The sequence below is a fragment of the Mesoplodon mirus genome, assembly GCF_964341445.2.
Source record: "Mesoplodon mirus genome assembly, chromosome: 12".
Classification (NCBI taxonomy): Eukaryota; Metazoa; Chordata; class Mammalia; order Artiodactyla; family Ziphiidae; genus Mesoplodon; species Mesoplodon mirus.
Genome location: NC_138988.1, coordinates 82,141,304 through 82,162,722, shown reverse-complemented (window position 1 = coordinate 82,162,722; position 21,419 = coordinate 82,141,304). Strand labels below are relative to the sequence as shown.

Here is a 21,419-nt window from a genome sequence, read left to right as displayed (position 1 = left end):
CATGCCTGATAGGAGTATCTGTTTGCCGGGGACCCTGGTCCAGCCAGATAACAACTGTATGATTTCCGGCGTAGGCTTTGAGCCGCACCACCAATGTGATGTTGGGCAGGGGCTCCGGGTCATGTGGTGTCAGCTCCACTCTGGGGGGGGGGGCTGGAGACAGATCAGCCACGTGGGCGGTCAGTCATGCCCACGCGATGGCACTCCTGTAAAATTCTGGACTCAGACGCGGGTGGGCTTCCCCAGTGACAGAATTCTGTTGTCACACGTGCTTGTCAGGAGGAGTTAGCGCTGTCCGTGGCTCTGCAGGATGAAGACCTCTGGGAGCTCCGAGCCTGGAACACTCCTGGACTCTGCCCCGTGCATCTCTTCCCTGGGCCGATTTGTGTGTGTGTGTGTGGTACGCGGGCCTCTCACTGTTGTGGCCTCTCCCGTTGCGGAGCACAGGCTCTGGACGCGCAGGCTCAGCGGCCATGGCTCACGTGCCCAGCCGCTCCGCGGCACGTGGGATCTTCCCAGACCGGGGCACGAACCTGTGTCCCCTGCATCGGCAGGCGGACTCTCAACACTGTGCCACCAGGGAAGCCCCCTGGGCCGATTTTTATCTGTATCCTCTCCATGTAATGAACCGAAGCCGTGAGTATGACCGTTTTCTGTGAGTTCTTTGAGTACTTCCAGCAGATTATCAGACCTGAGGGTGTTTGGGGGACACTCCCTGAACCTGCAGTTGGTTTCTGAGCGAGGGTGGTCTTTTGGATTACTCCTTCCAACTCTTCACGGAGGGGAAATGCTTTACACTCATTTGGAGATTAATTTACACGTGGGAACCAGACATTGGCTTGATAACACCGAGGGGTCTCTATCATTGAATTTTATGGGATGGCAGGAAATTTGAGCTGTTATAAGACCATTTGGCTGGGATTTTACTACCCAGGGCCACTGCCTGATACTATTACTCAAGGACCTGCTGTGTAGACTGTAAGCCATAGCGCAAACAGTGCTTTGGGAGTTTTAATTCTCTTAGACACAAGAGGGCCCTCAAGGCTGGCTCTTTGAGAAAACAACCAGGGAGGAAGTTGGCTTCTGCACTGAATTGGAGGATTAGAGAAAATAAATATGACAGGCCAAGCTGCTTCCTCTGAAGACAGGTTCCCACGTCTTTCTGCTCACGGTCACGTGACCTTCAATTGTGCAGTTCACTTCCCACGTTGGAAACAAGCTCCCCTTCCCCATCCTGCACAGGTGTAGTCCCCCAGCTTTTGGGTCCAGACCCAACACCCTCCACCCTCCCATCTTCACGAGCCACTGGACTCCGGTAAAAGAGCAGGCGGTCAGGCAGCGGATCGTTGTCCTCAAAGACGTCGGTGTTTTGAGCGTTCAGGAATGAACTAGGTAGGACCCGTGAGGCCAGGAGCCGGAGCAGAGGGGACCCACAAGGCTCACCGGCTTACAGCAGCTGAGCCAACGGGGTAAAAGTGCACACCTTCGTGGGTCCTCCAGTGTCTGGGACAAAAGGGGGAGCTGGACGGGTGTGGGGCTCTGGTGTCTGACAGAGGAGGAGCTGCAGCGCCTAATGAGCCTGGGACCCAGCCTAAGCCACTCAGAGGGGCTTTGGCAGACTGGGTGCCCGAAGGAACACCTGACACTCTGGACCAGCTGCCTGGGGGGCGGGGCGATGCATGGAGGTGCCAGGCTCCTGGGGACGGGTCAGCAGAAGGTGAATTCTAGGGGGCAGGGTCTGGTTTTATATTGCATTTAATTGGCATTTGCTGCAGATGGCAATATGGTTTTGTTCTTTTCAGACACTTTACTCCTAGAATCTACACTTTACTCCTAGAATATACGCTTTACTCCTAGAATCTACAGTTGCTTGGCGACATAAGCCGATGCTGCAATTGGTTTATTAATTTGCCATTGTAAGCCTGCTGCCTTTAGAACTGCAAAATGTTCCTGACAACTTCAACATAGTGGCTATCCGGGGGGCAGCTTCCTCTGGCTCCCAGGCTGCAGGAACTTCTTAATTGTAGGGATGTTGCTGACTCTTGTTTTAAATGCCTGAAATGTGAAACAGTAAAATCAGGGTCTCAAGAGTAGTCACAACCTTTAAGAAAAACTGAAACTTTGTCATGAGAGGGAGAAGCTGAGATTGTCAGCTTGTGAGGCCCAGAGTGTTGACTCCAAGTTAATCCTCAATACACATTTCCTGGGTATTCCTGAGAAGGGTAATACAATTGCTGACCTGTTTCTCATTAGTGAAATTTTCTTATTGAAGAATCATTGAGGTGCAGTGGTGGTGCAGTGGTTAAGAATCCGCCTGCCAGCACAGGGGACATGGGTTCGATCCCTGGCCCGGGAAGATCCCACGTGCCGCGGAGCAGCTAAGCCTGTGCGCCACAACTCCTGAGCCTGCGCTCTAGAGCCCGTGAGCCTAGAGCCCGGGCTCTGCAACAAGAGAAGCCACTGCAGTGAGAAGCCCGTGCACCGCAACCAAGGGTAGACCCTGCTCAGCACAACTAGAGAAAGCCCGCACGCAGCAACAAAGACCCAATGCAGCCAAATATAAATAAATAAATTTATTAAAGAAAAATATTCTGATGTATGAAAATTTTTTTAAGCTCGTCAACTGTGGTTGATGGTTTCAGTGATTACGAAATCACTGTTCTGTGTAAATAGAGGAGGCTGATGTATTTCCAGCAGTGGCCTGCAGAGGGCACTGTTCTTGCTGTCTGCATCAAGACCAGGACCATCGAGGGAAGAGTGAGGAGAGATTTCAGGCCGCAGGATCTCTCCGACACCCACAGGGATGCTGAGTATTTGGGATAGAAAAAAAGTGGCAATGACAAATCAGGAGTAAGATAATGGCTGACACCAGTAAATCCTAAGAGGAAGCAGGGGAGATAGAGAGCGTCCGGGAAACATCATTTTGCAGCCCTGAAAAAAACTTGGACAATTAAGACAACCCTATTCCACTTAACAGAGACACCTGAGGCTAGGTTTTGCTTTGGTCGAACAATTCCAAGTAACACTGTGATTAGATATAACTGAAGAATATTTACACAAATTGACCCAAAGATTCCCTAGCCTTTGATATACACTCTTTAAGGGTAAATATTATGTTCTAAAGCTGTGAAATTTGGAACTCGGCCCCCGTCAGGGGTCTGTTTGGTGAGGGATGGAGAGCTATTCAGGGTGATGTTCCAGACCCAGCTGTGGCTCCTCCTGGAGGGGGGTTCTCTGGTCTGGAGCAGGGCCCCTGCCAATGGCTTGGGGTCCACAACTTTACCACTCTAAGCTGCTGCTGGTACGTCCCGCCCAGGCTACGCACTGGATCAGTTTCTGAGCATATATCCAGGTTCATGGCCTTACTTGTGAAATGACTTAATGACCCACCAGACTTCATGCTGCTTCTTCAGGACCACCGTGGGGCATGGCCTTCCTTATGCTATACCCTGTCCCATCAATTCCTCCTCCCCATTCAGAGGACGGATGGACTGATCATCAGTTATGACAACCCAGGCCAGTCAGCACCCCTTGCCCAGTAAGGCCTGAGCTCCAGTCAGTCAAAGCCCAGCCTGGGGATTGCATTTAGCAAACAGCCCCATCTCATCCCCCACCTGCACAGCCATGGGGATGGTGTCTCAGAGGAAACCCGGCCCACTCGGTGTGGGATGACTTTTTCCTCTGACTTTCACCAAAGCCAAGAATCTGACCTGATAGAAATTAAGTCGAAAAAGAAAAAAATTGTTTGGAGATGATTCAAAACTATAAACCAGTTTCTTTTCAGTATCATTGCATAGTCTTGATAAACAATTCAAACAGTTTGGAAGGCTTTTACAGTGAAAGATAAAATCCTTTCCTCCTTGGATTGTTTTCAAAACCAACCACTTCCTGAGTCCTCCCTCACTCCTTGCCCCAGCGCCTCCCTTGAGAAGCCGAGCACCTCGTGGTTGAGTTCCCAAAGCTCTAAGCCATATTTGCCTTGTTCTGCTTCATGGGTTTTGAACACAAGCCCTAGGTCTGACCCCAGCCTGGCACGCACCCCAAAGGCACTGGCAAAGGCACAGCTCCCTAAAGCCCCAGCAGTTTTCTTTGCCCGATAATCCCATTAAGTGCAACTTGCTGTCTTTACTATAAGAGTCCTAATTGCTTCGTCCTTCCCTATAGGGTTCTCTTTGGGCCCAGGACCTGCTACACAAGCTAGTAGGGTAACTCTGGGTGCCCAAGGAAGTGAGCCTCAGAGATCCCAATGGCCCCCAGCAACATTCAAGGTCCCACTTTTCCTCTTCCAACACCGGGGAGTCAGCTTTGGACAGAAAGAGAAGGGCAAGTGAAGGCTGTCAGCTCAAACTGCCCACTGAGATGGAGGGCGGGGCCTTGTGGGTCCTGGTCCTCTCTTCCAGGAGATGCTGGGATGGAGCTCCTGGTACCAGCCTTGCTCTCCCATTTCGGGAGTTTGGAACTCTTGACAAATGAGAATTTTTCTTCCAGGTGACTATGAATCTCCCCTATTTCAGTTAAAGCCTATTTTTGTTTGTTTGTTTTGGGCCTCAGCATACAAAGAATTAAAACCTAGGCAGGGGCCCCGTAATGGCCCCTCCTAACCTGATGTTGATATTTAATCATCCCTTTGAACTCTACCCTGGACATCAAATCACGTGTTTGCTGTATGAGCTTCTCAACACAGGGCCAGAGAGAGGAAAGTTAAGAACAGGTCAGAGATGGTCGCTCCCACTTGGTCACCAGCCTGAAGCAAAATTGGGAGAGAGGGGTTGGCTTTTGGTTTCCGTTTTTTATTTTTTGGGTGGGGGAGTGGAGGGTGGTTTGCAAGTTGTGGTTATTGCTTTTAAAGAAGGAAGGGGTTTGTTTGCACATATGTTTGAAAGAGCAAGTGTGAATTCAGGGACTTCAAGTCATCGGGACCGCCCACATCTCATTGCATGTTGGCCTCAGTCTCTTCCTTGTTCTGTGGTTGGCTTATCCTTCACCAGGGTGGTCCTGGGGCACAGCTACAGCCACAGCGGAACCAGGTGGAGGGGGCAAGAGAGTTTCCTCAGAGGAGTGGAGCTGGTGTTACCCAGAGAAAAAGGAGAGGTGCTGGGCAGACAGAACCCCACAGGCCCACAGCTCCCCAGTTTACAGAGAGGGAAAGTGAGGCTCAGCAGGCCCCTTACCCCACAGGCTAAGCTCCCACTGTGGTGTGCGGCCAGCATGGATTACATTCTGGTTTTAGGGATGGGACAAACTAGAGAGAGGAGCCACATTTGTCTAAGATCACAGGCTAACGAGTGGCCCAACCAGAACTTGGATCCCGAAGTTGGGACCCATGGTCTTCTCAATATATTTGTCAGGGGCCTGGTGTTCAGTTTGGGAGACTGAAGATAGGTAAGAAATAGTGTTACTGAATCAAGTCCGCTGCTCGCCACTCAAAAATCATTACTTGAGAGAGGCAAATGTTGGTAGAAAGGAAAGTTGCTTTAATCAGAATGCCAGGGACTTTCCTGGTGGTCCAGTGGGTAAGACTCTGTGCTCCCAATGCAGGGGGCCCGGGTTCCACCCCTGGTCAGGGATCTGGATCCCACATGCATGCCACAACTAGGAGTTCACGTGCTGCAACTAAGAAGCCTGTGTGCTGCAACTGAAAGACCCCGCATGCCACAACTGAGACCTGGCGCAGCCTAGATAAATAAATAAATAAATAAATATATGTTTAAACAAAAAATCAGAATGCCAGCAACCTGGGGAGATGGTAGACTCAATGTCCCCCCAAAACCACCTCCAAATATTCTGCTTGGCCATGAAAGTCTTTAAAGGGAAAAAGGGAAGTAATCTCAGTTAATCACTGAGATGGGGGGTCGGAGTCGTCGCCATCCCCCACTGTGTGGAGGCTTGTGTGCAGCCTTGTCGACTTCTCAAGATTTTTCTTTAGATGTTTTCTTGTTCACACAGTTTGTTCAAAAGACTACTGAAGAGGAAGCTAGGGAAGAGATCTGGTCATCTGTTAATTACTCTTTCTTCATTTCTACTTCCTTAATCTATGGAAAGAACCAACAGGTTAGGCAAGGTATTGTGTGATCAAAAATTTGAAAGGTGTGCAAGGGCAGGAGATGAGTAAAACATGAGGGTGCCTAGGGTAAGGTTACTGTCAGGACAAAAGGGGCCTACTGCAAAGAGCTTTTTCCCGCAAAGAGCTCTTTCCTGCCAAAAGCTGCTTACAATAGATCTTTCGCAGCGAACTTGGACCTGGTGTTTCTATTCATAGCCCTCAGCAGCCATTATAATGCTGTGATTAGTGTATTTCATTTTTTGCCCCAAGCCCATTCCCATCCAATATCTATTGGATCCTCCCCAAATCTTGTAAGGGTGGACTTTTTTCTTTCGGATTATTACACTATTGGAACTTGATGCATTGTTTTTTGGATAAAACTATTTACTGAAGTAAAACAATAATAAAGGGGACAAATCTTACCTTTACAACTCAATATTTTTTTGGTTTTGTTTATACAAATGCCACGTTGCTATGCTTGAAGCAGCATCACTGAGGGATAATTGATATATTATAAAGTGTTCAATAATGTTTAGTAAATTTAGATAGTTGTGCAAGCAGCATCTCACTCAAGCTTTAGAACACTACCTTCACCCCCCAATTTTCCCTGTTCAGGTTGATTGCTGTTCCTGCTGGGGAAATCTCAGAAGACCCTAAATCAGTTAAGGACTTTGAGGTATGAGCTCAAGAAAATAGGATTTCATGCAAAAGTAAGCTGTAATTCAACTGGCAGTTTTCCCAAAGGGCAGGAATTTGCAGACTGTTCTAGTACTTGAACATGAATATTCCGGGCCCCCTAACGCAGAGCTTTCCCACCTGTGTGTCCTGGAGGGGTTGCAGCTGGAGCAGTCTGGTAGATTGCCCCTGGGGCTTACAAGTATTACCAATTCTTCTCTCTGCCAGTTTGTGAAAGGTTGGGAAGTTGCCCTGGGGGCACTGATGGTGGATCCTGAGTTAATAGTCTCATGAGTCAAGTCAGCTTTCAACATCACCTCACTTTCCTAGCAACGGTTCTGTGTTCATCACAGCCTCTCTCTTTTTTTTTTTTTTACTTTTTAAATTTTATATTGGAGTATAGCCAATTAACAATGCTGTGCACTTGCAAAGCGACTCAGCCATACATATACACGTATCCATTCTCCCCATAACTCCCCTCCCATCCGGGCTGCCAACATAGCATTGAGCAGAGTTCCTACAGCAGGTCCTTGCTGGTTATCCGTTTTTAATAGCAGTGTGTACATGTCAATCCCAAACTCCCTAACTATCCCTTCCCTCCACCCTTCCCCTCCTGGTAACCATAAGTTCATTCTCTAAGTCCATCACAGCTTCCCCTGTAGATTTTTCTCCAGGATTAAGGGTGTGTTGGCAGGTTAAGGGTGTGTTGGTGTGTCAGGAGCATTCTGGTCCTCCTGGAAATTATTTTCTTCTTGTAAAATAACAGATATCTCTGGTTTGTATATATGTCTCTTATGTGTGTTTTATTGTGGTAAAATATGCATGACTTAAAATGTACTGTTTTAACCATTTTTAAGTGTACATTTCAGTGGCACAAAACACATTTACACTGTAGTGCAACCATCACCATTATCCATCTCCAGAAATTTTTAATCATCCCAAACTGAAACTGTGTACCCATTAAATAATAACTCCCCATCTCCCTTACCCCAGCCCCTCGTGACCTCTATTCTGTTTTCTATCTCCATGAATTTGCCTATTCTAGGTACATCATTGTAGTGTGTAACTGCGCGGAACTCTATGGGGACTTCCAGGGACAGGCCCCTTCCCCCAGGTCCTCTGCTTTAGTTCCTCTCTGAAATACCTAGCTAACAGTTTCTGATGCATTTTTCCTGAGTTGTTTTACAGATGCTAAAGCCCCCACCAAATGGAAGAAGTTAACTCCCTGATGACCATGAGCACTTAACACCCAGACCTACTGGAGCCTCAGGATTGATAATGTTAATTAACCCCTGTGACACCATTACCTTGCCATCAACCAATCAGAGAATTGTACACGAGTTGATCACATACCTTGGGACACCCCTCCCTCATCTGGCCTTTAAAAATGCCTCCCTGGGGCTTCCCTGGTGGCGCAGTGGTTGAGAGTCCGCCTGCTGATGCAGGGGACATGGGTTCGTGTCCCTGTCCGGGAAGATCCCACATGCCACGGAGCAGCTGGGCCCGTGAGCCATGGCCGCTGAGCCTGAACATCCGGAGCCTGTGCTCCGCTATGGGAGGGGCCACAACAGTGAGAGGCCCGCATACCGGGGGGAAAAAAAAAAAGCCTCCCTGAAACCCATCACGGAGTAGGGCTCCTTGTCTGGCGCCTTATAATAAACGCTGCACTTTCCTTCACCACAACCCAGCATCAGTAGGTTGGCTTTGCCGCGAGCAGGCAAGTGGACCCAAGTTTGGTTTGGTAAAAATTGGAATCATACAATGTTTGTCCTTTTGCATCTGGTGTATTTCACTTAGCATAATGTTCCCTAGGTTCATCCACGTTGCAACATGTGACACAATTTCACACGCTGTCTCGTTTGTTTTTAACGAAGTAAGCTCCCTCCTGTTGTGTTACCTCCAAAGGCACTTTACACAGAGGTGTTTCAGGACCTGCAGAGCTGACAGACCCTGGGCTGGAGGACCCTGTACATACCGTCCTTGCCCAAGAAGCCGACTGGGATCCTGTTCTTTCCGGATTCTCTAACCACAGCCCTCTTCCCCTTCACAATTAGTTCTCGGATTTATGCAACCTCTCTCTACGGTTTGTCCTTTATGTCTCATATTTAACTGTAGGGAAAGCTTTGTCCCTTCAAAAAGGAATTTCAGGTATCAGGAAATAGGTATGGATATATCAGGGATCAAGGGTCCCTCATGCTGTAACTACACAACATTGAGATTAGAGATTGCTTTAGACAAAGGTCATGAGAAAAAAGTGACATTTACCAGGCATATTCTATGGACCAGGCTCTCTTCCAGGTACTCTATATCTATTATATGATTTAATCCTTTCAACAACATTCCAAGAGACATATGATCATTTGAGTTTGCACAGGTGAGGAAATTGAGGCCCTGAGAAGCCTGAGGACTGAGATTCCCAGAGCCAGGACCCAGATGAGGGGAAGAAGTTAGGCTTGCCTGCCAGGGCCAAGGCACCTTCTTCTTCCAAAGTTAATAAAAAATGATTATAAAACACAAGGCTTTAAAAAGATCCAGAAATGGTTGGGGAGAGAGTATTCCATCTCATTTCCCAGCATGACCTCTGATGGCATTGAGTCCAGCCCTGCAGGGACCTCCTTGCTTGGCCTAGCCTCTGGTGAGGGCCTTCTAATAAGCAGGTCCTCTAGACCGGTGGCCCAGGGTGGGAAGAGAGGGGTGGGTGATTCACTTTCACTTCCCTGGAAGTGGTGGTGGTGTTACCGTTACTGAGTCCAAGCTCATATTGCTCACTACACAACAGGCCAATAAATCGAGAGATGAGGTGTTGGGACAAGGAATAGAGACTTTATTCAGAAAGCCAGCAGACCAGAAGATGGTGGACTAGTGTCCCAAAGAACCATCTTACCTGAGTTAGAATTCAGGCTTCTTTTATACCGAAAGGGGAGAGGTGTGGCTGGTGGCTGCAGACTTCTTGGTGCTGGCCAGTCCCCAGCAGGGATGCAAAGCCTTTGTTCTTGCAGCTGTCCATGTAGGTCTGTTCACAGTGTTCTTATACATCTCCAACAAGACAAATATTGTTCTCTGTTCTGTAACTTTTTATCTCTGTATGTATGGAAAAGTGCCATACTTTCAAAGGTCAGAGTCTTGAGAACGGGCTCTTCTGTGTATTTCAGCCTACAGGCAACAGTCTTTTACAAAAGGTGCAGAGCCAGCATGACTAAGCACAGGAAAAGGACCAGATCTAATATGGAGTCAGATTTGTTCTTCCTTATTACAAGACAGTACTGCCTCTTTCCTGCTGTGTTGCCCATCTTCAGACCTCTCTCTATGATCCGCCAAAAGGGAGGGGCAGCCCTAGTCTCTCGTGGGGAATGGAATTACAAAGCCTTTTTCATGTGAAGGATTATCCCCTACCTGAACAATTTCCAAAATCATCTTCTGTTTAATCAGGGAATCCACATCAAGAAAAGCAAAATATACCCTTGCAGTGTCCAGTTTGTCTATAAACACTAAAGACAGATGTGTATTCACACACATGAAATGAATTGAACAAAAATTAAAAATCAGGCGAGTTTGTGAATCCAGTGGTGGATTTAGGCTCAATGCTTGGTGCATAGCAGACCCTCCTCCGTAAATCTCAGTTTTTCTCTCCTTCCAAACCTGCAACGGGGAGTAGAGGTTTGTGCTGATGACCCTGAAGATGACATCTGCCTCCAAGTCAGCCAAATATGAGCTAGGAGGCCTAGAAATCCACAACAGAGATACATCTGGTGGCAGCATGGTGGCTGGTCCAGGGCAGGGATGCCTGTCTCCTCTCAAATGCCTGCCTGGCCCTCCTGCAGTTGGGGTTTGCCCCTTAGGAGTCTCTCTAGGTCTGGGCCCACAGTTCAGTCCTGCTCTCTGTAATTCAACAAGAATTAAGCATTGAAAAGTGGGATTGTGGGGAAGGGGGTACTTTACTCTAGTGACAGAAAGATGAAATGAGATCTCTGCATCCTTTAACACGGGTATCCGCTGGAAAATAAATGTTCTGCCCCATGTGTCAGAACACTGCAGACATCGCTGATAGAAAAGAGATAACACCACCAGGTCAACAATTCTGGCTGAACAGTGCCTTGTGTGTCTTTTGCCCAAAGCAAAAGATTAAGACCAACAGCCTGGGCTTCCCTGGTGGCGCAGTGGTTGAGAGTCCGCCTGCCGATGCAGGGGACACGGGTTCGTGCCCTGGTCCGCGAAGATCCCACATGCCGTGGAGTGGCTGGGCCCATGAGCCATGGCCGCTGAGCTGGCGTGTCCGGAGCCTGTGCTCTGCCATGGGAGAGGCCACAACAGTGAGAGGCCCACGTATCACAAAAAAAAAAAAAAAAAAAAAAAAGACCAACAGCCTGACTGTAATCAAGGCAGAACGCTGTGTCTGAAACCCCGATTCTTGAGACTTCAGCTGCGGGCCCCAGTGTCTCCTACCCATCGTGGCGTGGATGGTTCCATCTGGAGACCACTCAGGTCTGAACTACTCACATGGTACACGCTTATCCCTCAAGTGCGGCCCCAGACCAGCAGCGTGGGGAGCCCCTAGGAGCTGAAAGGCAGAGTCTCAGGCCTGGCCCCAGACCTGCTGAATCAGAATCTGCATCTTAACAAGATCTCATGTATCTACGTGCCCACTGACGTTTTAGACACGGCCTTGTATTCTTACTCATCTTTCCAAACAAACACAGTCTTGGCACCCCACGTAGAATATGACCCTCACCAGGTGTGAGAATGTTCTATCTTCTTTCATCCCCTGTTTGCTGTCTATACCATAGGCATCATCAAGCATTTGCGTATTAAGGACAATTCCAAGACCCTGCCTCCGACTCAAACTAACCAGACACAAAAGGTACCCAGGAGTAGGGTTGTAGATTTAGCCAATAAAAGTCCAAGATGCCAGTTAAATTTGCATTTCAGTTAAGCAACCAATAGTTTTTTGGTACAAGTATGTCCGAAATGTTGCCTGTGTCCTGTATTTTATCTACTCAGGAGTCAAAGTCCTGGGCTGCCCTGTCCACCTCCCGGCTCTATCTCTGCCTGCTTTATATTTGAGACCCTCACATGGTCCTGGTGGCGGTGGCTTTGGTACATGTTTCAAACCCCAGTTCATGGTTTGCTTCCTTTCTTCCACTGAGGGTGAGAGGCATATGGTGAAACTGGCATCAGAAAGACCTGGCGTCTGGCTCTGGCAGCTCGGTGACGAAGCAAGTTTTATCTTTCTGAGCCTCTGTCTCCTTCCCTGTAGAATGAGGGTATTGGTCCTCGCAACGCCATATAGATAGTGCCTGGAACAAAATGCATCACCACTCCACCTCCCTGGCGGCCTTGATTACCTCTTCATAACTGTTGTCCTTGGATCCATACCCTTATCCAGTAACAACTCCAGAGAACGGGATGTGAACCGCACTTACGATATAAACCAGGGCTGCTTCCATGTAACATCTGTTACTGGTCTGCCCTGAATTCAGCTCTGATTTAGGCAGTTCCTGGGTTGCAAATTTAGGTTGAGATTCTTTACTCTAGTTGCTTTCCAGGTAAAATGTGGTAATGACATGGTTGTTATTTTTGCACCTATGGCAACTTTTTGTTTGAGAGGAAACGGTATTTAACCACCAGCAATCAATGAGTTTACATGTCAGTGGTCTAAATTGCAGTTCTAACTAAAACGTGTTTGGGATTTCCATGCATTCCACAAGGAGCGTGTCCTTTTTTTCCCCTTCCATTTCCACCTGCATTTTCTGTTCTTTTTAACCACAATTGCTGACACCACTAGAGGTTAGCAGAGGCAAGAAGACCCATTCTATCCCTGTTGGCAATTCAGTGAGAAAGGAAATTGAATTTTTCAGCGGTATTTTTTCCCAAATGGGAAAAAAAGCTGAAATTGATGTATATATTTAATCTTTATTTTTATTAAGTATTTATACAAGCCATATATATATATATATTTGATAATATCTGAATAATCAAAAAGTTAAAGAAGTACCAGTTTTATGAAGTGTGTTGCTTCTACAGTTTAATTTGATTTTAAGGTAAAATCAGTAGAGAGTCCCAGCACCAGCCCTTAACGTTGCAGATGAAGATTAGGGGTCTGGGTTACAGTTAAGGAAACAATATTTCAAAATAATGAGAGGAGCTTGGATTAAAATATTACGTCTGCTTGCTTTCCTCAGTCAAGACTTTGTTTTGTTTCTTTTTTAAATATATTTTTTTAATGTGGACCATTTTTAAAGCCTTTATTGAATTTGTTACAATATTGCTTCTGTTTTATGTTTTGGTTTTTTGGCCGGCAGGCATGTGGGATCTTAGCTCCCCAACCAGGGATAGAACCTGCACCCCCTGCATTGGAAGGTGAAGCCTTAACCACTGGACAGCCAGGGAAGTCCCTGGTTTGGGGTTTTGGTTTCTGTAAACCCATCTAACATTGTTCACAATAGAGTAGTGCCCGTCAAGGGCCACTATAAATCTCTTCCAGACACCCAAGAACTGGGAAATTACTGAAGACTGCAAGTCTATTCTCCAAAAAACCACATCCTGTAGAGACTCAGCCAGCCTGGGTACTGCTGTGGGCCAGAATAGACATAAACCCACCCCCTTTTCCAGCACCTTGCCCTCTGAAGCCCAATAAAAGACTCAAACTCCCACCCTTCGGTGCCGATGCCACTCTATGTGTCTGGCCCCTTTCCTCCCTTGGAAAGTAAATAAAAACTCTCTTTTCTCTCGTTGCTAATATTTCTGTGAATTCTTTCACAATCTATGTTGGCTCACCAAACAGTTTCCAGCTTGCCCAATTTTTGTTAACACGGATATTTTGACCCATGGGTTTGCATTCCGAGCCTGGGCCAGGCTTGGTCTTCTCTGTTACAGACACTCACACACAACATAACTATAACTGAAATGAAAGTTTTAGCAAAAAGTACTTAGCCTTACTATGTATGATACACCCTGGTATTTACTATTATATTGCAATTGAAAAATGGTAATTAGAACCCGCTGTGTTGATTTCACAGTCCACAATGGGCCAGAACCCATAGTTGGCAAACACTGGTATGGAGAAGTTCCAAGACATTGGTGTCAAATAAAAGTGCATTTGAATAGGTTCCCCACTTGTTTTAGGCTAGTCGCTTAATCTCTAGAGACATCAAAATCCTCAACTGTAAACTTAGAATAATAACAGAATTTACCTCAAGTAATTTTTATGAACATGAAATGAGGATAAAAATGAGAAATGCCCGCTATGTGGTAGACACTAAACATATGTTAGTTCCTTTCCATATACTATAAAGGTAATGTACTAACATCTCTTTCTCTAGATGGTAAAATAAAATTCACCCAGCAGTGAAAAAATACAGAATTCCAATAGAAAAAAAGGAATGAGCTGCCTCTTCTGTGGAGAGAATTTAGAAAGGTTTGGAGACAGTCAAACCAGGATTCAGCCCCAGTTAATGTTTTTGAACAAGTGTATAATGGCAGCCAAAGACTGACACTGCTCCCTGCCCCTCTCTGTAAGTGAAGTTTTCTGGTTTCAAAGCCCCTCACAGGCCCAAGGTGACAGCTATGTAAGAACAAAGCTGCTCTGTTTATGTCCTCAGAGTGAGGACAGATGCAATCTGAGGCTTGGTTTGGTGCAATTTCACAATGATGCCCACTGATAGGTGAGAATTTGGTCCAAGGAAGGACCACATGGGACCCCTCCAATGCCGCCATGAAGAAGGCAGACACTAACCCTTCCATTCGAACATACATTATAAAGTGCAGTTTGCTTCTGTGGTCTGATTCATCCAGCTTCACGGTAACTGAGGGACTGCTATCATGGCAGGAAAGCCCAAGGTTCACTATGTCAACGCATGAGGCAGGATGGTGGCCATCCGGTGGCTCCTGGCTGCAGCTGGAGTGGAGATAGGTCCTCTTAACTTGGATCTAAATTGACTCTCAAAGTGCTTTTCTCGTATAAGGTAGGAGGCTTCCACACTTGAGGAGCTGGGGATGATTTTTCATTACATAAAAGTAGCTGCACATTAAAAAAGAAATGGACTGATTTGACCAAATGAATATGTAAATGATCCTGCCCATGGAAGAGCAGGAAAACAATTTTTTTTTTCAATTTTAAAGGAAACAAAATGGGGAGGGTGGGAGGGAGGGAGATGCATGAGGGAAGGGATGTGGGAACAGATGTATATGTATGACTGATTCACTTTGTTATAAAGCAGAAACTAATAAAAAAAATAAAATAAAATAAAAAAAGGAAACAAAAGAAACATCAACTAATCCAGTTGCGTGAAGCTTATTTGGATTTCATTTCAACAAACTGTAAATATTATTTGTGACACATACAACAAGTGGAAACTTGATTGTTGATTGAGCATAAGTTATTAAAGAACTATTGTTAATATTTTAGGTGTGATTTTAGGTTTATTATTGTGTTTATGTTCAAAATAGTTCTTACGTTTTAGAAATATGCATCAAGTATATAAGGATGAAATGATATGCTATCTAGGATCTTCTTCCATTTTTACAAGAAGGGGAGGGTGGATGGTCATATAGATGACACAAGATTGGCTTGAGCTGATAATTATTAAAGAGGTATGAAGGGTATGAGAACCACTGTACTTTTATTTTTGTACCTGCTAGAAATTTCCACAATAAAAGGATAAATGTATATAATATTAGAAAATAAATGTAGTTAAAGTTGATATAATCACAAATATGGGAATGAGCCAACTGTAACAAACCATCTGTTAAAGATTTAATATATTGGGCTTCCCTGGTGGCACAGTGGTTGAGAGTCCGCCTGCTGATGCAGGGGACACTGGTTTGTGCCCCGGTCCGGGAAGATCCCACATGCCGTGGAGCGGCTGGGCCTGTGAGCCATGGCAGCTGGGCCTGTGCGTCCGGAGCCTGTGCTCCGCAATGGGAGAGGCCGCAACAGTGAGAGGCCCGTGTACCGCAAAAAAAAAAAAAAAAAAAAAGATTTAATATATTCACTCAGCAATGACTTGGGTGGGGGGACACCTTTAGTACCTGGCTCTGTACTAAGTTCTGGGGATACAGAAATGAATGAGACAGACACAGTCCCTGCCCTCAGGCAGCTTACACTCTAGTGAGGATGCAGACAAGTAAGTGGGTGATTAAAAGAGGGGTGGGAGCATCTAGGAGGACACCCAAGCATTTTACAGTGTTAAAATGCCATATTCCCAGGAGCACATGTGGGACTCTGTTGAGTGCTTCTCTCTAGAGGTGTCACTGAGAAAAGCACATCTTAACTCAGGTCAGAAGGACACAGCAACTCTGTGCGGGTTTCCTGGGGAGGGGGTCATGGACAGACTCCAGAGATCTGGTCCCTCAGGGGAGAGCAAGCAGTAAAGGAGGGTTTCAGGTGAGGTGTTGTCCTGCAAAGGGAACCTCTAGTGTGCTCTCTTAGCCTCCTAATAGCATGTTTACCTAAGCCTCGGGATTGCACTTTCTCGATTGCTTCATGAATGCACAGGACGTTAGCCTTGTCCGTTATCAAGTTCATGAAGAAACAAGTACATAAAAATTCAAACAGTGCCAGTTTAGGTTGTTTAGTTTCTATAAATCAGCAACCCACAGTTTTCGCTGTGGTCCAGCTTTGGGGCTCAAGGATGTGTTCAGAGCCCCCAGGCAGGATGAGTTCAGCACAGGAGGCTGAAGTAGGGGGGAGATCTTGAGAGGATCCCAGGCCTCCTCTTCTTCAGCTCAGCTTGACTGAGGAGGGTGTGGGGCAAGGCTTACCAGAGGCTCTTGGTCAGGACTTCTGGGTTCTCTGGGCCCAGAGGCTGATCCTCACAACCCCATCTCCATCAGTCTCACAAGCAACATCACACCAGCAAGTCCTATCCTACCTCGGCCACCCTCCCACACTGACCACCCACCATCCCTTATGTTGTTTTGAACTGGGTGCTTTATAAATTGTTTCCCACACACCTCACTGTCTGTATAGTCTGACCCTATAGGATCATGTAGAGGCACAATAAACTGTTCCACTGAGCAAGTTAGAAACCCCCAATTCTCAAACTTTTCACCATCAAGACCCCTTTTCAAAATATAAAATTGAATGGAGGGAGGTAATATACAGCAGAGGTCCCTGGTGGCAGCATCTTGGGGGTCAGTGGCCCCATGGATACCCCATGCTGGGGGACACCCAATACCCTGTCCTGATTCCACAAGGAGAGAAGGGCTTTCCAGAGATATTAAAACTCCATAACTAAGGAACTTCCCAGTCTCTTCCCACCAGTGATATCCCCCTCCCAAATCACTACCTAATCACTGACAGAGGTGGAGACGGTGTGGAGGTGAATTGAAGCTGCCAAATAAGCAGTTATGTGCTGCAACCCATGCTTTTATCTTGGTGGCTCTAATCTAAATTTCCAGGTGGCCATGATCACTGTCCTCTGTGTACCCTGCCAAACTCAGAAATCCTAGTCTCCATAGTCTGCACCAGACAGAGGCCATGCTGTGGAATGAAATAACAAAAATGCTGTGGAATGCATGCTCAGTAATGCTGTGGAATGAAATAATAAAAATTCACTGACTATTTCTGCTTTCCAGTTTGAAGAGATATTTATGGAAACTTCAGAAGACTTGGATAAGTTAAGAAATGGTAAGACCAAGAAATTAAATTCCTCTGATGGGAGGATCTAGTAGAAGTCATAAGTTGAGGTTTGAACCCCAGCAATGCCATGTGTGTGCACGGTGGGAGTGGGGTCAGTGGAGAGGGAGAAGCATGGTTAAAGGTAAGGGGTGGGGCTTCTTGAGCAGGTCTTGCAGCTCACTCAGGACTAGGAAGGGCTGGAACTCTGAGTATTTGCTAAAGGAACCAGCCCTGGTGCCCTGTGAATGCCCTCTCTGTGCACTCCCTGCCTTTCTGCACCGTGAGTGACTGTATCAGTTCAGGATGCCACACAGCCCTCCCGCCCAAGGAAAACAAATGCATTAGAAAGAAGAGGGGAGAAACAGGCCCAGCAGTTGCCTTGAATTCTTTTCTCTGGCAAGTTTGACAAGGTAACATCCTAGCAATATTGCAGACTTGGTGAGCAGGGAAAGGGACCTCCACATACAAATCTCTCAAAACCTGCCTTATATGATGTGAGACTTACTTGAGAACTTCCCACTTGAAATGGCAACCTATTGCAGCTTCTTCCAACTTCTTTCTAAAATATCCGTGAAGATAAATTGACACAGAATTAAAAGGGACCTCCCATGTATCTGAATGGGAAATAAAAAGAGAAATGAAATAATAAGTTCAAAAGTAAAAGGCAGATTGATAGGAAAAAGAAGGACTATAGGAAGCTAAAACCAAAATGCCACCCTGCTTAAATGTACCAGATCATTTTAGCCTTTCATTTTATATCTGCAGTTATTTCAACATTTTTTCATCCTAGAAGGGTGTAATTCATCGAATACTTCACTCTATTTCTTTTCTTCTTTCAAAAGAAGGGAGTTTGGGCTTCCCTGGTGGCGCAGTGGTTAAGAATCCGCCTGCCAATGCAGGAGACACGGGTTCGAGCCCTGGTCCGGGAAGATCCCGCATGCCGCGGAGCAACTAAGCCCGTGAACCACAACTACTGAGCCTGTCCTCTAGAGCCTGTGAGCCACAACTACTGAACCTATGCGCCGCAACTACTGAAGCCCACACGCCCTAGAGCCTGTGCTCCTCAACAAGAGAAGCCACCACAATGAGAAGCCCATGCACTGCAACGAAGAGTAGCCCCCGCTGCCCACAGCTAGGGGAAGCCCACGTGCGGCAACGAAGACCCTACGCAGCCATAAATAAAAATAAATAAATAAATAAATAAAAATAAATCAAAAGAAGGGAGTTTGATGTTCCAGCAAGTGCCCATGGTTGAAATTGATGGGATGAAGCTGGTGCAGACCAGAGCCATCCTCAACTACATTGCCACCAAATACAACCTCTATGGGAAAGACATGAAAGAGAGAGACCTGTACAGTATTTTTTCTCCTCTTTCATTAATGATTAATAGGAACGATCTAGGTCCTTCCCTGAGTGAGCAGGATGTGCTCACAGGGGTCATGACCGACAGCAGTATAGACCTTAGTGGGTATAACTGAGTAGAGTAGAGACCTATGAGGATGAGGGAAGAGTGGAACTTGGAGTGGAATCAAGAGCTTATGAAAGAGGATGTGGTCCATGGATATAGTACAGTGACAGAGGTTTCCAAACACGGATGAACTATAAAGCCAGGAGGATGCTGGAACCATGACTCCAGGAGCTCAGGCTGGACACCCACCAACAGCTAGAGACAAGGGACAAAGTGTCTGAGTGTCTAGAGGATAAAGACTGGAAAGGGAAGGATCTAAAGGAATTGATTCTTACGTTTCAGAAATTTTAGAATGATGACCAGGAACCTAATTTATCAGTCCTTTATATGGACTGGCCACTTGACAGAGTAAACAAAGGCTGGTCCTCAAGATGCCAGGATTATCTGGAACATTTTACTGTAAGTCTGAAGCAACCAGATTTTTTTTTTTTACAACTTTATTGGAGTATAATTGTTTCACAATGGTGTGTTAGTTTCTGCTTTATAACAAAGTGAATGAGTTATACATATACATCTGTTCCCATACCCCTTCCCTCTTGCGTCTCCCTCCCTCCCACCCTCCCTATCCCACCCCTCCAGGCTGTCACAAAGCACTGATTTGATCTTCCTGTGCTATGCGGCGAAGCAGCCAGATTTATTCAATACAAGCGTGTTTGAGGGAAATTTGTTCTCTGTTGTGATGGGGCCACATGACTGATATTAAAATCATGTAATGAACTGTGAGCAGTTACTCAAAAAGTTAAACATATAGTTACCATATGACTCAGCAATTCCACTTCTAAGTATATACCCAGGAGAGTCAAAAATACATCCATACTAAAACTTGTACACAAAAGTGCATAGCAATGTTGTTCATAATATTCAAAAACTGGAAGCAAACAAAATGTCCAGCAACTGATGAATTGATGAACAAAGGGTGGTACATCCATACAATGGAAGATTTTTAGCCATGAACAAGAGTCAAGTACTGATGCATGTGACAACATGAATGAACTTTGAAAAATACTAAATGAAAAACTCCAGACACAAAAGGCCACATACTCTATGATTCCAAATGTATGAAATGTCCAGATGTTCAAATCCATAGAAATAGAAAGTAGTTGAGTGGTTACCTGGGGCTGGAATGTGGAAGAATTGGAGAGTGACTGTCAAGGGTACTGGATTTCCTTTTGGATAAAATGATAAAAATAATGTTCTGGAATTAGAATGTGGGGATGGTTTCAGAATGATAGTATAATTTAAAGGATGAAAATGATGCCATGTGAAAATATTTCAATAAAGGTTTACTTTAAAAAACTCCTGTAGGAAGCCCTGTTTGGAACAAAAACAAAAAATCACCCAGAATATACATTGTTGAAACTGTGTGAAGAATTGAACTATTTCACGATATATTTGGGGTTTTTTTTAAGATTTATTTATTACTTATTTATTTATTTTATTTTATTTTTGGCTGCATCAGGTCTTAGTTGTGGCACACAGAATCTTTCGTTGTGACATGCAGGTTTTCTCTCTCTAGTTGTGGTGCACAGGTTCCAGAGCGGTGAGCTCTGTAGTTTGCGGCATGCAGGCTCTCTAGTTGTGGCGCTCGGGCTTAGTTGCCCCTCCACATGTGGGATCTTAGTGCCCTGACCACGGATCAAACCGCACCCTCTGCATTGTAAGGCGGATTCTTTACCACTGAACCACCAGGGAAGTCCCCTCACGATATATTTTGGGTGGAGTCTTGAGAAATGCAAACAAGGCCAGAGCCAGGCAACCGTATGTGGAGAGGGTTGTGGAGCCACGTTCTGTGGGAAATAGTTGGAGGAACTACTGATATTGGGCATCTAAATGGTCCTGGTGGTGTAACAGGATGGGACAGGGAGAGGGATGTGACTGGGACCGTAGTGCCAGGACTCTCTCTGGACGTGACTGAGGTGGTACTAATGCATCACACTGTACACAGAACACACCACAACAGACATGGCAAACCCTATGTGTGGTTTCAGTGGTTACCTGTAGTGATTCACCCATTTCTCTCTTGCCTCTGACTCTGGATGAGTCACCGGTGTGCTTTGTCCCTATATTTGATTTGTGTATAACCAAAATATTAGACATATATCTACCTTAATGGCTTGTTCTAGAATGAAATGTTACAATTAATAAAACTCATAACTGAATGACTGGCATAGAAAAATGCACCCAGTGGAGGAGAATTACTTTCATCACCTCCTGATGCCCCACTCTTATCCATTCTTAAACTATAAAATCTAAGGCAGGAGACATTTGACAATTTGGTCATTTTGTCTTTCAGGATTGATATGTATTCAGAAGGTGTGACAGATTTGGGTGAGATGATCATGCTTTTACCAGTGAACCCACCTGATCAAAAGGATGTCAAGGTGACCCTGATCTGAGAAAGAACAACAAACCGTTACCTCCCTGCATTTGAAAAAGTAAGTGGACTGTTTAGTATTTTTGGCACTGAGATCAGAGGACCAAGAAAAATAGTGCCTGGCATTGCAGGGGCATTGACCTTCACCTCTGTGAGTATTCCTGAATACTAATGTAACATCCTGATTCTCAAGGTATTTTATAAAAATCGACTATGAAGAAGAATTGTACCAGTTTTACCC

General features: G+C 45.7%; 1 pseudogene across 1 annotated transcript; it reads left to right on the top strand.

The window, feature by feature from the left end:
• The first annotated feature begins 14,536 nt into the window (after positions 1–14,536).
• Positions 14,537–21,241, top strand: LOC309813151 (glutathione S-transferase A2-like; annotated as a pseudogene). The gene is made up of 4 exons (XR_014296200.1): positions 14,537–14,617; positions 17,294–17,345; positions 18,555–18,687; positions 21,098–21,241. The product of XR_014296200.1 is annotated as a glutathione S-transferase A2-like (transcript).
• Positions 21,242–21,419: the final 178 nt, after the last annotated feature.